Source organism: Macrobrachium nipponense, chromosome 1 (assembly GCF_015104395.2).
Source record: "Macrobrachium nipponense isolate FS-2020 chromosome 1, ASM1510439v2, whole genome shotgun sequence".
In the NCBI taxonomy this organism is placed as follows: domain Eukaryota; kingdom Metazoa; phylum Arthropoda; class Malacostraca; order Decapoda; family Palaemonidae; genus Macrobrachium; species Macrobrachium nipponense.
In genome coordinates, this window is record NC_087200.1 from 52,193,300 (window position 1) to 52,207,291 (window position 13,992).

General features: G+C 41.0%; 1 protein-coding gene and 1 long non-coding RNA gene across 2 annotated transcripts in view; one reads left to right on the top strand and one right to left on the bottom strand.

Moving 5' to 3' along the window:
• The window catches only part of LOC135220174 (uncharacterized), an 89,827-nt gene that overhangs the window by 48,575 nt on the left and 27,260 nt on the right, over positions 1-13,992 (bottom strand). The gene's annotated exons all lie outside the window — the stretch shown is intronic.
• LOC135220172 (uncharacterized) lies at positions 4,448-6,890 on the top strand. Its single transcript, XR_010315594.1, has 3 exons — positions 4,448-4,550; positions 5,489-5,651; positions 6,618-6,890. It is a non-coding gene; the product is annotated as an uncharacterized LOC135220172 (long non-coding RNA).

Here is a 13,992-nt window from a genome sequence, read left to right on the forward strand (position 1 = left end):
AACTTTGAACATGACTGGAAGAAAGTACCTTTTGTTTTTTGTAGGCTTTACGGTTGGGCACAGAATGACACTACAGGATTTAGTCCTTCGATATGGTTTTGGTCACACCGCTGAAGGTCCTTTGGAGATGTTGAAATGTAATTTAATGCTTAAAGAAGGTAGAGAAGACTACATAACTAATCTAGAGTTTTATAAAAACAATTTGAGAGATGCTTGGCAACTAGCGAAGGCGAATGAGAGTGGAAGTCAAGGGGAAACTACAAAGGAAACATTATCTTGGAGCAAAAGTGAGAAGTTTCTGTGTGGGAGATAAAGTTTTAGTATTAGTCCAGAAAGAAGGTCCCTCTTTATCTCATAAGTTCGAAGGTCCTTTTTCTGTTTTAGAGAAGGGGAAATCTAAATTATTTAATCGATATGGGTAAGCATAGAGCAAAGTGAATGCATGTAAACTTGCTCAAGAATTTATAACGAACGCCCTGTGCCGTGGCCACTGCCCGTGTCCATAGTAAACGGTGTCACAGAAAGAAATTAGTTTGGGGAAGCACTCTGAGGTGCTCAAGAATTTTGAAGTTTAATCCGAGGTTAGAAAGGAAAAGTTGATGGGAAAGGATAATGTTATAGCTGACAGCCTCTCTAGGGATTTTTCGGAATGAGTAGCCTGTTGACCGTTTTCTATTTTTGCACGAGTGGTGAATGAATGGAGAAGTGTGCCTGTTTAACGGAGTTAAAGCTTTATGCAGAATTGTTCCCCTGTTGTTTGTTTCTTGTTTCTCTTTAGAAAAAAATAAAATCAGTTTTCATTTTTGTTTTGGGGGGGGAACATGTCATGATAAGAGCTCTATAAGCGAGAAACATATATTTAACCTTAAACGCCAAGCCGATATTTCCGAAAGTGTCTCCCGTCCCTGTATGCCGGTGGCGTTTTCGTGAGTGAGCACCGAAGCGGGGGAAAAAAAAAAAGAAAAAAAGTAAAAAAAACACAAAAGCACGCTGTTTTTTTTTTTATGATTAAGAGTTAAATTTTTTTTTTTGGCTCCTTATTTTGTCATTGCCTGAAGTTTAGTATGCAACCATCAGAAATGAAAAAAAACAATATCATATATAAATATTGGAATATATGACAGTGTGAAAAAAAAATTTCATATAGAATTGTATACAAATCGAGTTTCAGTGAGCAAAACAGATAAAGCTAAAGAGTTAATTATTTTTTCGTTGTATTGTACACCAAATTGCGATGATTTTGGTATATAACAAATTGTAAAACGATCAAAGCAACACAAAGAAAATATTATCACAATATGATGCATGAATTTAACACGAGGACGTAAAAAAAGGTTTTATTAAAAAATTCACCATAAATCGAAATATTGTGCTAGAGACTTCCCGTTTGTTGCAAAATGAAGGTAATTGATTGAATATTACTAGACTGTAAGTGTTTTAGCTTACAATTGCAGTTTTTGACCATTTCGGTAGAGTTAAAGTTGAACGAAGGTTGAATTTTTTCTATTTATCGTTATTTATATGAAAATATTTCAAAACTGATAAAAGCTACAACCATGAGTTATTTCTTGTTGTATTCTACATGAAATTGCACACATTTTCATATATATAAAACTTTATGTAACGGCTAACATAAAACGGTGCAAACATTACTACAATCGGATGAAAAAAATTCTGATTTTTTCAGAAGAGTTACCGCGCGAGGAGGGAAGGAAAAAGTTTTTTTTCAAAAAATTCACCATAAATCAAAATATTGTGCTAGAGACTTCCAATTTGCTGCAAAATAAAGGTAAATGATTGAATAATACTAGAATGTAATAGTTTTAGCTTACAATTGCGTTTTTTACCATTTTGGTCAAGGTAAAAGTTGAATCCGAATGGTTGAAATTTTGGCACTTATCGTTATTTATATGAAAAAAACTTGATAAAAGCTACAACCATGGGTTGTTTTTTGTTGTATTCTACATGAAATTGCACACATTTTCATATATAAAACTTTATTTTATCTCTAATATAAAATGGTGCAAACATTATGACAATCGGACAAAAAAAATTTCTGGTTTTTTCGGAAGTTACCAAAAAGTTTTTTTTCAAAGATTCACCATAAATTGAAATATTGTGCTAGAGACTTCCAATTTATTGTAAAATAAAGGTAAATGATTGAATATTACTAAAAATATAAGAGATTTAGCTTACAATTGTGGTTTTCGACCATTTCAGTTGAGTCAAAGTTGACCGAAGGTTGAAATTTTGGCACATCGTTATTTATCGAAAAGTTTCCTCAAAAACTGATAAAAGCTACAACCATGGGTTGTTTATTGTTGTATTCTACATAAAAATTGCACACATTTCCATATATGAAACTTTATGTAATGGCTAATATAAAACGGTGCAAACATTACGACAATTGGACAAAAAATTTCTAATTTTTTCGGAAGAAGCACGGATGTAAGGAAAATTTTTTTTTTCATAAATTCACCATAAATCGAAATATTGTGCTAGAGACTACCAATTTATTGCAAAATGAAGGTAAATGATTGTATATTACTAGAATATAAGAGTTTTAGCCTTCAATTGCATTTTTTGACCATTTTGGTAGAGTCAAAGTGACCGAAGGTTGAAATTTTGGCACATCATTATTTATATGAAAATATTTCAAAACTGATAAAAGCTACAATCATGGGTTATTTTTTGTTGTATTCTACATGAAATTGCGCACATTTTCATATATAAAACTCTATGTAATGGCTAATATAAAATGGTGCAAAAGTTATCTCAAAGTGACTAAATAATTTCCGAGATGTGTCGCTGATGCTTTTTAGTGCGAGTAGAAAGAAATTCGCGATTGCGCGCCTGGGTAACGATTGTAAACAAAACAACAGCTTGATTCAAAGTTCTTGCCAAGTAGGCTTATAACTATTTTCCGCGAATTAAAAAAATATATTTTTTGCGTCGACGTTTCATACGTCAATTCGGCACCCAACAGACAATTTTTGTCGACGTTTAATATGTCCTATAGGTGTTTAGGGTTAAAAAACGGAAAAGGAAAATGTATTTTCTTCGAGTAGGTCTGCAGCAAGGAGGAATTCTATTAAAAAAAAGTGTGCAACGGTCAGAACAGAAAGGTAATCATGATGTTTGAATTGTCGTTGCTCTATCCACAAAAATGTGTTCCCAAATTCTCAAATGTGAAGGCACTGTTAGTTTGTATTTTTGTAACTAAAAAGGGACTTGTTGACATTGTTTCTTTTTCCTTCAAAATATGTTCCAGAATATATTTCATAGCTGGAAAAAATCTTTGATAGTGGTATAGGAACATTGAAGGAAAGTACTACATTGAAGGAGGCAAGTTGGATTAAACAAAATATCTAAATTTTTTTGCTACATCCCTGTATGTATACTTACTCTTCTGTACCTTTTTTACAACATTCAGTCTGCTGACTAATCCATTTAGCTTATTTCTCACAGCTTGAAATTATTAAAAAGACTTTTGTAAGCTGAAGGATTCTGCTTATCATTTCCCTCAGGAAGTGTAATTTCAAGTCCCCACTTACATTACAATTTTAAGTGATGTTTCCTTTGAATTGTCACAAGGAATGGCAAAAGGAGAGTATACAAATATGACTCCTTTGTCCATTCACTGGTGTAGTCTCGGTTATGAAAATAGAAATAAAAAATCCAAATCCAGGAAATATTGCAGGGAAGTCTAATGGCAGTGACCAGTGAATGAGGGCATAGGTAAGTTTAAAATTCACAAAATCCTTTTCTTTTGCCACAGGTAAGGCATGTAGTTAAGTTATGTATATCTTAAGCATAATGCTTACATGCTGTTTAAGGCATTAATACTTTAGGACCTATCTTGTAAACAGAAAAACAAACTAGTTGAAATAAAGCAGATACTTATAAATCAGGAGGCTGGTTTCTTAATCCCCACAGTCTGGTCTAAAATATACATAAATCACACCCCTAGACTGGGCTAAAATTTTAAGGATGGCCAATTTATAAAAACAGTGGAGAAAGAGAAGATATGCATATGCTCATGGTATGAATTAAATCCACGAAAGTTGACAGTAAATATTTCCAGCCCTGTCGGGAGCCTCTTTACCAAGACAGTTGCAAAATATGCTAATTTTACCAACTTATAAATATTTTTCTAATAATCTTTATGAAAATAAAATTATAATTAGTACAGGTCACATAATATCATAACAGGTAAAAACTGAAACAGGTTCAACCATGTGTATATATATGGTTGTGTATATAGATAAGAGATACAGATATACGCTTAAACTTCCATGACAACTGATTTTTTTTGTCCATCTGCTTTTGAATGAAGTCTTCATTTTGGAATTATTTTACGATTACTTTTTATACCTAACATTTTGTTTTTTCTTTTTAATTTCTTACTTGCAAATCTGTATCCCTTGTGTAATGATTTCTTTTTGTTTTTTTTCAGGAAAAGGAATCTTCGGAAGATTATAATGTTGCATGTATCTTGACACTGCCACCATACCAGCGGAAAGGTTATGGCAAATTACTGATAGAATTTAGTAAGTGAATTATTCTCATTAATACACATTAAACTTGTAAAATGTCATATCCTTCCATTTCACATTATAGATAGCATATTCACTGGAAGGTACTGAATGACAATTCTTCAGTCCCTCATGAATTCCATAACTGCCTAAGTATTTTATTGTGCATAGGTCTCAGCACTTGGCCTTTGCCAAAATTCCAAAATTTTTTATTCCCTGTTCTTTCTTCATAAACTTTTTCAATTAAAGTCATATTTTCTTCCTTCTATTGTCATTCCATAGTTGTACTTCTGTCTGTGCCACATTTTTCTACAGTTGACCCTATTGTCGGTTCCGGATTCACCCATTCACAGATTTCTCTGTGGAACATTTAGACACATTATTCGTGGTATTTTTCAGTGGGAAATATTCACTAATTACTGTATTTACATATCCTTTTCATGAGTAAATGCACCTTTTGTGACAAAACTATTAAAATACTCGGGTATAAGCATTTTTGGAGGAGTTTCAAATATTCGCCTATTTTAGCTATTTAGGGAGGGGGTGAGGGATTGCACTACACATCCCCCGTGAATAACGGGGGTATGCTGTACCTTTTAGCATCAGGCTGTACCTTTTGGCATCATGTGTGCTTCATGTTTCTTAAAGTTTTTGCACTATTTAAAAAGATAGATTGTCAGTAATTCAGATTGTGTTGTATGCTGTGTAATTTTTTAAATGCAATATGTGCTCGCTTTGAGGAATGCAGTGAATTTATGTTGGAATATCAAATTTTGAAGTCAGTAGTTATTAACAAGAATTTATTCAGCTGTTGAGTAAAACTAGTGATAATGAGCATTTGACTTATTGCATTGTTCCAAGTGTAGTAACTTTACTTTTTGTACTGGCTTTGTTTTATTCATTACTAGAGCCAAATTTCCAAAATGAAATAATTATGAATTCTTATGTTTCAGGCTATGAGCTATCAAAATTTGAGGGCAAAACAGGTTCCCCGGAGAAACCGCTCAGTGACTTAGGCTTACTGTCATACCGCTCTTACTGGAAGCAGACAATATTGGAAATTCTGATAGGACTAAAGCCTCAGGAAGGACAAGAGAAACCTCAGTTGACAATCAAGTAAGTTTATTTTAAATCTAAGTAAAAGAATAGTAGGTAAAATATTAGGATTTTAGCTGTAAAGGCTGGAGTGGGAATCTTTCCTGATGAAGAGGTTGAGAAGGCAGGTACATCCTTGCCAAGATTCTGGGATAAAAACAAGTTGAAAGAGTATTGTTGTTTTACACCTTTTGCCAGAGGAAACCTTTCCAAAAAAATTGTGAGTTGAGAGTTTCTCATGAACTTTTTCTTGCTCTAGTGTATACATGTCTGAATAAGTCATTCAACAAAAAATGCTGTAGAAGCTTTTATATGAAAAAGGTTTCCAGTATCAATGAACTTGGCAGTTATGGCAGATAACACTTAATAAGTAAATCATTCAGGTTAGTCTACCGGAATTGATTAGTTGATGCTAAATGTGGAATAAAATCTTATATTTGGTTGTTGTTGAAGAAGATTTATATTTTGCAAAATTTTATTTGAAGGAATCATCTATTTAGTATGTGTAGCAGGTTGTTGTATTATTTTTGTTTATTATGTAAATTTTCATACTTATTATTGTAAGGAAAAATATTCAAATAACCCCTATGATTACAGGGAGTCCCAGGTTAATGGGGTTTCTGTTTTCCAGCGTTTGGCTAACAATGATGTTGACCAGATTTTGGGTGCTATTAAGCAGTTTATTGGCGACAATAAACTGCTTTAATGGCACCATAAAACCACTCAACAGTGGTGTTAACCAGATCATAGGCACTTTTGGCATTGTGAATGCTATTTATTTGGTTAACGTTGATTTTCGCTTACCTGCACGCGGCCAATAACCGAACCCCCGCCGTTAACTGGAGGTTGCCTTATTTAAGAAGTGTACACCCAATGTAAAGCATTTGCATGCCATGTATGGAAAACTCATGAATTCATGATAATCATAAGGTCAGAGTGAAATTGGTTACTAAGTATTAGTATTGTGAAATTTCTTTCTCTTTGCAGTGAGATCTGTGAACAGACAAGCATCAAGAAAGAAGATGTAATATCAACTTTAACAAACTTAGAACTTATCAATTATTATAGAGGGCAGTATATACTTACTCTAAATAAGGAATTAGTTGAAAGTCATCGTAAGGCAATGGAAAGGAGAAAAGTGAGAATTGATTCCAAAAATCTACATTGGACCCCTAAAGACTGGGCTAAAAGAGGAAAATGGTAATATATTGGTTTTCATTAGTACTGTATGTGCAACTGTAAAGTTTCATTTTCCCTTAATAAGTAGTAGTAAAGTTGTAAATTTTCTTAAGTAATACTGTTCTATAAACGTGAATTCTAATTGGTAAGTACTAATAAATCATTTACATTTAATATACAAGAGAATCTGTTACTGATTTCACAAATGCGCCTCATTTAAGGAAAGAAAAGGTGCTCAATTTTCATTTACAATGTAACATTTATTATTAAAACAGAAAGATAATTCAGTGTTTTTATAACCCAGAAAACACGGCCAATTTTTATTCATTATTTATGTCTTCAGTAATTTGGAAGAGGAAAAATGTGTAAGTATACTGTATATATCTTCAGTAATTTGGGGGATGAGAGATGTTTCCGCACTATCCTCGATGGAAATGAAGTGTCAGTGTTGAAGTCAGTTGAGATAAAAAGCTGTTGCAATGAATTTTGTTTTTGTTTTGGGCTATGAAAGGTTGATGGGGTGAGAAGTGAAGAAAATGTGGGGAAGAGACCAAAAAAGCAATGAGTTAAAGAGGACAGTGGCAATAACTTGTTTTTCTCTGGGTCTCCCTTTATTTAGGAAAAATGCTTTTTGGTAAACCTTTTACTAATCATGCCATAATTGCATTCAGCCCCCACTCAACAGTGAAGTTAAAAAGGTAAAGGAATCAATAAGTAGACTTAAGAAAAAGTGCCAGGAATCACCGAAATCCAAAACGCGGTTGGTGAAAGCCACTGAAGAATACAATGAAAGGACACCCAAAGGATGTGTGACATTTGGGAAGGGACAGAGAGAGAACCAGGAGAAGAGGGCAATGGAGAAGGGGAAGGAGCTCTTGATCTATGATGCTTCTTGCTAGAAACTTCATGTTAACTCTCACAAAGAACAGAGTCCAACCTTTCAACCATAGCCTGAAAGAATGCCTCCGATGGGTTGACAATCGACTACAATGATATCATGGATGAAGCTGGGAGTGACAACACGGCAACAGGCGGGGGGAGTGATGTCACCGAAGCTGACATCACATGTAGAGAGGGCTGCTGGGAGTGACGTCACAGCATTGACTGGCAGCCTGAGTCGATGGCCTCACTGAAGGTGAGATAAAGCGTGAATCAGGATGTGTCATAGTTGTTGATGGTGTCCTGCTTGGTGGCAGCACATGAGAACCAAAGTAGTGGAGACCAGGAGGATGGGAGACTGCATTTTCATGTATAACACTTTATGTAATGCCTAATAGAAAATGGTGCGAAAAGTACGACAAGGTAACTAAAGAAATTCTGAGATTTTCAGGCGAGTTACCAGGCACGGAGGTAAGGAAAAAGTTTTTTTTTTCAAAAATTCACCATAAATCAAAATATTGTGCTAGAGACTTCCTGTTTGTTGCCAAATGAAGGTAAATGATTGAATGTTACTAGAATGTAAGTTTTAGCTTACAATTGTTCTTGTTCTGACACGTAATACAAACCCTCTGTCCTTTAACATAAGGAATGTACTTACGGCGTAGCTGGAATTACGGCCGTTGAATCTTGAACAAGGTGGTTAGGCAGTAACTACCGTGGGGCAGGCTAACCTCCCTGGATGTAAACACTCCACTTTGCTTTTGGCTGTCTTCTGATGAAGAAGTGTGTTTGTGAGCTCTGGCTGACTGGTCGTTGATCTTTTTTCCTGGTGGGATCCTTTTGGTTTATTTTTTGTGTTTTAAATAATTATGCATATACAGTGTTTGATATTAATACTAAACAAAGCTTTGTCCTTGTTTTTCAATTAATATACAAACTCACTTTTTGTGGTAACCTTTGTAACCACCCCTCTACTTGTGTTAAGAGTCGGCGGCTAAGGTATGCCAACATATTATTTACATTATTTCGTCATTTAACACTGGCTCAGACCTGCATGAGGACTAGATATGTATTTAACGTGAGGATGAGACATGTATTTAACGTAAGTGATATTGATCCTGTAACGTGAGTATTTAACGTAAGTGATATTGATCCTGTAACGGGACATGTATTCATCCGGAAATTATGCTTACGCTTGGGAATTACCAAGGGAACTTCAAATGTTTGTCATTTTGTTGTTATGGTAATTTTTCTTCTCCGTCTTCCTTTCACTTACTATCAGAAGAAGGTAGAAGGATGGGTGCCCTTGGATGCGTGAGGAGTATCCTCATTACTGTAATAATTTTTCCTTATTTTACAGACTAGTGGTGATTGTGTTTTCAGCAGTATTGGTTGGATGCTCTTTGTATTGGTTATCCTAACCTTGGAATTGTACCTATGACTCGTATCATGTTGCGTACCGATCCTCAAGTATGTGCACTCATCCTCTGCTGATAATCATATTCATTACCATTACTACCCCAAGAGTTATGGTCCACTAGACGAAGCTGTCGCTCTGCCCTGTGAGGTTTATCTACTCCTGATGGTAGAAGTCTGGCAGAATTCGCAGGAATCGAAGAGGAAGAGCTTATCAAGTGTCGTCATCCTCCTCTTCGAGATCTTCATATCTTCATGCCTCCTCCCCTTCAACTTTTAAGGCTTTGCCGTAGAAGAGAAGGTAGTCTCCCCCCTAAGAAGTCTTGTCACGGGACTTCTAAGGGTCTGTCTTGCTCTGGTGAGACAGGTGGGTCTTCCGCTGGTCCTCCCGTTCCTTCGGGAATGGGGCCCATCTCTACTTCCTTCGGGAGGAAAGCAGACTGGGAACATGGAGGTACCAGCCACTGCTGGTATCTCCTCTCCCAGTTCCGGAGGTTCCACCTCCAGATCGGGAACCGTCTCGGCTGCCCTCTTGTGAGCGTTACCGAGTGTACAGGCACCTATGGGTGACCGTGCAGCCAAGGTCCAGACTGCTGAGTACGCTCACCGTTTCAGGACCCAGGCACGGAGCGGAAGATGGTAGGAGTCGCTCAGGTGACTCGCGCCAGACCGGCGTTCACTCTCGCAGCAATTGTCCGGTACCTAGGGTTGATGTGACGTTCCGCGGGTCCATGCACGCAGAGATTGGTGGAGGCGGGCCATCCAGCCCTCTTTTAATTATAATTTCTTTCTTTCAGAGAGGTTTCGGCCTCAACGAGGACTTGGGAGAGTCAGAGGACGGTATCGGCTGTCGCCTGTCAGGTGCACGCTCAGCCCCACTCAGACGACAGTTTGTGCGACCGACCAGTCACGGGGGTGGCAGACGCTTCATCTGCCTGGTAAGAGTTTCGTAACCCTCCTCGAGGAAGCGTTCTCTCCACTGCTACTCCCGCAGGTCCCTCTGGACAGGTGCAGTTGGGCTGTGTTGCTACTGGAACTGCCCCAACTCCGTCCTGGATGGAGGACCTGTCGGTTGTCCTGAGGGAACTGGCGAAGAGAAAGTCCAAGAAGAAGAGGAAGGTGTCGTCGTCGACTTCTACTGCTCTTCCCCTTAGAATTCCAAGGCCCCCTGCTGAGGAAGAAGGTGGCCTGCCCTCCCCCCCTCCCCCCCCAAAGGAGTCTCGCACAGAGACTTCTAAGGGTCTGTCGCTTCGGTGAGACAGGTGGGTCTTCCGCTGGTCCTCCAGTTCCTCCGGGAACAGGGACTGTCTCTCCTTCCGCAAGGAAGAAGACTGGGACCGTAAGGGTAGGTACCTCTGCTCCCGGTTCTAGAGGTTCCACCTACGGACCGGGAACCGTCTTGGCGCTCGCTTGCGAGCATCACCGAGTGTACGGTCACCTAAGGGCGAGCAGCCAAGGTCCAGACTGCTGAGTACGCTTAGTGTGTCAGGACCCAGGCATGGAGCAGGATGGTCAGAGTTGCTCAGGTGACTCTCGCCAGACCGGCGATCGCTCTCCGGTACCCATGGTTGACGTGACGTTCCCACCAGACCGTTCATGTAGAGAGGCTGGGAAGAGGTCCCCCCCTTGCCACCGGGTCCAGCCTCGCCTGGACCTGGCCAACCTCACCTGGACCAGCCTCACCTGGACTTGGTCCAGCCTCACCTGGACCTGGTTCAACCTCGCCTGGACCTGGTCCAACCTCACCTGGACCTGGTTCAGCTTCGCCTGGACTGGTCCAGCCTCACCTGGGCGCGTCAAGAGGACGGTGCTCGCTCTCACAGCGTTAGTGGACACTACCAGTCACCTGACCGTTGCTCCCACCAGGACTGGATGGCTTGCATGACTAGTAGCAGCTCCTCTGACGCACGAGACCAACGCTACCATCCTCGGTCTATTGCTTCTCCGGAAGGAGACAGCTGGTCCAGACCTGCAGCTCGACCACCACCTTGGTTGGTGATCGCCTGCAGTCCTCCCAGCCTACCGGTTCTGCTGGTAGGCAGGGGAGGAGCGCTCGTAGCAGCTCTCCTGACGCAAGAGACTGACGCTCCGTCCTTGGTCCAGCACTTCTCCGCAAGAAGACCGCTGGTCCAGACCTGGAGCTCGATCGCCACCAGGGGTTGGTGATCGCCTGCAGTCCTCCCAGCCTACTGGTTCTGCTAGTAGGCAGGGTAGGAGCGTCAGGTCTCCCTCACCTGTCCTTCAACCTCCTCAGGCTACACTGGGAGGAATGAGGCGAACAGGAGTGACCGTGATGAATGCACTTCGTACGGTCCGGCCACAAGCCTAGTTCAGTCTTGGGACCAACAGATCCTTGCTCAAGTGGTTGGAGGAAATCCTGGGGGCTGGTGAGGACGATGACGCTTCCCAGACTCTCGGAGTGACCATCATCGCTGTTCATGTGACGGTCCGGCTGGACCACGCACACAGAGACCGGGGTGGGCTCTCCCTCCGATCCTCTTGAGAGGTTTCGACCTCAACGAGGACTGGGACGCGTTGGAGGATGGTATCGGCTCTCTCCTGTCAGGTGCACGCTCAGCCCCACCCACCCAGACGATGGTCACGGTGGCGGCAGACGTTTAGCCTACAGTACGAGTTTTGTAACCCTCCTGGCGGGAAAACGTTTTTCTCCAGACGGTAACATTTTCCTAGACTCTGAGCGGCCATCACCGCATGGTGATGGCTGCCGTACTCGCTTCTCTGACTGATGTTAGTTCTGCTGGTAAGGCGAGCAAGAGCATCTAATCTTCCTCCCCCATTCCCTCTCTCCCTATGGCTGCGACGGGAAGGGGAGGGATCCTGCAGAGCATTCTCCGTAGGATTTCGCATCAGGGACAGCATTCCTTGGGGGACCTTCGGGTCCTACCGGACGTAAGTCCCCGTTGTTGAGGAAGGATCTTGCCCTGTCCTTGATTCTACGGGAATCGGGAGGACCACCACCCGATGATCGTCTGACGAATTCGGGGGGGTTTCACCAAGCGCTTAGAATTCTTCGGAGTTTGTAGCACTCTCCAAGTGTTCTGGTCTTGTACGATCCGCAAACACTTGAGCGAAACCACGGTCCAGAGTGGGCGAGGCGAGAATCCCAGATAATTGTTACTACGATAATCGAGAATCTCGCAGAATGCTCGAATTCCTGGAATTTCTAGTGTTTGAAGGAAGTACTGCTGCTGAAGGAGGAATTATCTTGGGAGGGGCTCAGCCTGGATGGACCTGATGGTCCATCGCCTCAGTAGGTGGCCAACCCCGGGATAGAGGAGAACGGGTGGGAACATCCAGTTCGGCTTGAACTATCATCTTCGGTATCCTGTTATCACCGTAGAAGTCTTCCTTCGGGAGGAAAACTTCACCTTCACTCTCTTCTTTAGAGAATGTAGGGGGTCTGCTTCCAGTCCTTATTCTTGTTCCTCGAATGGAAGAGAATTTAGGCTGGAGGTGTATGTACAGGAACCTACAAATATACTACGTAAATTGCCCTCGTGACATGCTTCTGGTATCAGTTGAATTGTCCGAGGTGTGTAGGCATATACCGTAGTTAACTCTACGGGTTGTGACCGAGACGAATAGTATCTTCTTAATTGAACTGCAACTCGGTACTGCCCTGCAAACCTCCCAGGAGTTACCAGTTTCAATGTTGAGATACTTGTGGTATTGTTACAACAACAACACAACGTTTGCATTCACCAAAATCTGTTTCCGTTAAAATGCAAATGCTCGAGTGTATTTTTTTTTTTTTGCTCTTGATGGTTCTAGCCGAACGCATTCCATCTTGGAATGGATTACCTGATAACTCAGGATGACGAGTGAGTGAGAGCTAGCGGTGTAGTGTAGGGGCTGCCTGCCTGCCAGCCCTGCCTGCCGCAGCCCAGTCCCCGCTGGCTCTCCGAGGTAGTACGGTCGAATATTGTCTCTCTCCTCTGCGATGATTGACTACCGAACCGAATCTCTGCCCGGCAATCACAGACATAGGTCTCTGGTTTGCTAGAATTCTCGTATACATGTATGACCATCTCTGCTGCATCGCCTTTGCCGTTGTGAGAATTTTCAGACAGACATCTCACTAGACTCGTTATCATCTTTCTGTTTACCGCACTGTAACAGAAGTCTGTAGACTAGTCTCCTGCTGCATCGCACCTGCTGCTGCGATGACGCCGAATGATTTCTTTCAGACATCTGAGTTTGTCCTCTAAATACATCTCGTATTCGAATATAGGTGTGCAATTATTCTTTGTCCACCCCAAATTGTAGATGAATAACGGAAGACATTGCCTGTTCCCCCCCTTGCCAGCTCTACTTCCAAGTATATAGATGTCCTCTAAATACATCTCATATTCGTAGGTGTGCAATTATTCTTTGTCCACCCCGAATTGTAGATGAATAACGGAAGTCATTGCCTGTTCCCCCCCTTGCCAGTTCTACTTCCAAGTATGTAGATGTCCTCCCTGATCTAGCCCATGAGAAGCGGTTCTTCAGGCAGTACAATTCCTATGTTTTCATTACTGAAAAGCGCTCCGCTTTCATTGCAACTCAGACTTCTGACCAAACAGCAATGACGTAGCGGTTTAGTGTTTTCAGTCCTCTGTAAAACAACAGGGATTAAGCCGTCTTCATGGGTTGGTGTCATCGGCGGGACTTTTCTACATTCAAAATCTTGAGAGTTAACTTCTCTTGATTCAGCTATTAAGACGTAGGTCTGCATTCACCTTATCACCTTCGTTTTTAACGGCACATAGTATTGTTTCTCCTTAGTTGAGATCCAGCTACTATGAGAACTGTGTTGCCATCAGTCTTCATGCACTGCGGAGACGACGAGAGCGTGAGAGACTTCGCTGTAGTGGGATAGACCAGT